This window comes from Eptatretus burgeri, chromosome 5 (genome assembly GCF_056783735.1).
Source record: "Eptatretus burgeri isolate ZD-2024b chromosome 5, Ebu_testis_v1, whole genome shotgun sequence".
Taxonomy (NCBI): domain Eukaryota; kingdom Metazoa; phylum Chordata; class Myxini; order Myxiniformes; family Myxinidae; genus Eptatretus; species Eptatretus burgeri.
The window spans coordinates 54,364,133-54,366,729 of NC_140965.1; the positions used below are offsets into that span (position 1 = coordinate 54,364,133).

The 2,597-nt window shown below is 42.3% G+C and overlaps 1 long non-coding RNA gene across 2 annotated transcripts in view; it reads left to right on the forward strand.

Annotated features, from left to right (window-relative positions):
* Positions 1 to 363: 363 nt before the first annotated feature.
* Positions 364 to 2,597, forward strand: part of LOC147026456 (uncharacterized) — a 23,296-nt gene continuing 21,062 nt past the window's right edge. For both annotated transcript variants that reach the window (XR_015057924.1, XR_015057925.1), the window contains exon 1: positions 364 to 473. This is a non-coding gene — a long non-coding RNA (uncharacterized LOC147026456). The remainder of the gene's footprint in view (positions 474 to 2,597) is intronic.

A 2,597-nucleotide genomic window follows, 5' to 3' on the forward strand; every position in this document is an offset into this window, starting at 1 on the left:
TGTTCCAGTGCCTGTGGGGCGTGCTCATGGGACAGCATACTTGTGGTATTTGGAGTACTGTCAAATCTGGCCTTTCACTCACATGCACACCGTGGACTTGTACTGACCCCACAATCAGTTGCGAGTTGTGCTCATTGGCGTTCGGCAGAGGGAAATTCCACGCAGCCAGATAAACAACCAGGAAGGTCCAATGTGGGGAAGAGGGGGAGGCAGGGCGTAGACACAGATACTTGGGTTAGAGGTGGTGGGCGAGGTCTGTCATAACACGTGCTCCAGATGTTTTATCATTTCCAGGAATTACACGACACTTACTCTTAACACGTACGATGAAATAACTATTCTAATATTCATTTATTTGCCTTACAGCAGATGCTGTTGAGGATTTGACCGACTGAAGAGTTTCTGTTCATCATACCCGGTCGGAGGTGAACATTGGTGTAGATAGCATCGACTTTCTCTTTCATACCAACTTGGTGAGAATTAAAGAAAAGAAAATTCAAGGCCAAATTTTAACCACCATTTTTAATTGCATTATTAAAGATGGCTCTCCCACTTTCAGTTATACCTTGCTCATCCATGAGCCTCTTTCCTGCAAAAAAAAAAACCTGATACTTTTTTTTAACCCCTCTTCCCTCCCCTTTCACATGGACCTTGACATCCCACATACCCCCACTCACATGCACATACCCCTTCTACTTATTCTACTCTTTCTGTCGTCAGAAGGCAATCAATGCTGCAGGGATTACGCCACAAAGAGGTTCATTATAAAAAAAATGTTTTTCATCATGACTTGATCACCGGTTGTGTCGAATTAAGCATTTTTCAGGAAGTGCTGAAAGTGACAACTTGTTTCAAAGTCCTAACTATTTCCTGACAGGATGTCAGGATACTTAAATACTTATTGGATGAGTCAAACCAAATGCTGAACATCTCACAACCTTTTTTTTTTCCTGCAGACTTTTTAATGATTGTTTGCTTTGGATTATCATTATTAAGTCATCATTGCAATGCACATTGGATTGGGATTCAATTAACAATTCAATCCGCTGGTTGCATTATTCCCAAGGTGCGTTGGGTCGCTGCTGCTGTGCCCCCGCCCCCGTTTTAGGCCAGGAATTTCTAAGTTGTTCCAAGTTTCTACCACACAATGACCTACTCTTGGTCGAAAGATACCGTGGCGTTTTTTAACTTTCACGAAGTAATGATAGCAGATGGGATACCCGGCTTAACGTCCAGCCGAGGGGCGGCACACTTTGTGTCGCAACGCTTGGCTGCGAAGCACCGATCCAAAAGTTTATACTCAGGTGGGGAATCAAGTCTCGGTGAAGTAACTCAAAGAACACAAAGGAAGGTATGATGTCCACGGTGTCCTTTGCGAAGAGTAGAAGAGCTATTGCCGGCACAATTAACAAATTCCAAATATCTGCCCTAAGCTTAGTCGAACGCCGGAACGTCGTATTCCTTATGGGCTGGCAGGATAGCTTTGCCTTAGACTTGGAGGTGTGCACACTTTCCTTTGAGATGTCTGCCCTGGGTTTGAATCTCGACCCATCTATAAACTGCCACCCTGGTGTTTCACTTCGGAGGGCAATGCATCAACGACATCACGCCGGGTGTCCCTTTTGATGGCATCAATTGGTTGACATTAAAGATCCCACTGCCTATTTAGCAAAGAGTAGGCAAGTTATTGCCAGCAACCACAACAAATTTACAAATTCCTTCCAAAAATACCTGCAGTTGAATGTCAGGCATGTCCAGCCGGTTCGTGGAAGACTTCCTTCAAAAGCCCAGTTTACCCCACAAGAACGTGGGCATAATTGGGACTGTTGCAGAAAAATAATAATACGTCACACACCGCAGCTCCTGGATAACTTGCGGGTTTCCCAACAGCAAACGAGTAGAGAGGATGTCGTCTGCTTTATTTCTATTCAGCATCCTACTCTTAGAATAAATTCAGGGTGTCCCAAAAGTCACCGAGGGATTCAGAAATTAAATAACATTTCTGTTTTTTTTTTTTTTTAATAATTTATGATTATTTTTATACCAAAAGAAAATGTACAAAATGGAGATAAATTTGCTTCATTTATGAGAAATGATGCAGCTTCGATGTCCTCCATTTTCGGCTTCGCAGAGACGGGCTCTTTCGACAGCATTTTGCATAACAGCGGACAATAACTCCGGCTGCAGCCCTCGAATTTCTGCACAAATGTTGTCCTTGAGCTGCTGAATTGTATTGGGCTTATTGATATATGCACGCTCCTTTAGGTAACCCCAAATAAAATAATCGGGAGGCGTCAAATCAGGAGAACGTGATGGCCAAGAAATTTCTGAATTTCCCGAAATTATTCGGTGTCCACGCTCTTTGGGTGAGAATAATTGGTCGATGAAATTTAAAATAAAATTCCACGATTTTGGTTCTTTGTTCAGTTGTGAATTTTTCTATGGGTAATTTCCAAATGTTAATCTAAATTCTGAAAAGAAAAGAAAAACAAATTATTGAAAAACAGAAATGTTATTTAATTTCTAAATCCCAAGGTGGCTTTTGGAACACCATGTATATAATTTGTGGGTTTCCCTGCCCCTTCGAACTCGGGGCA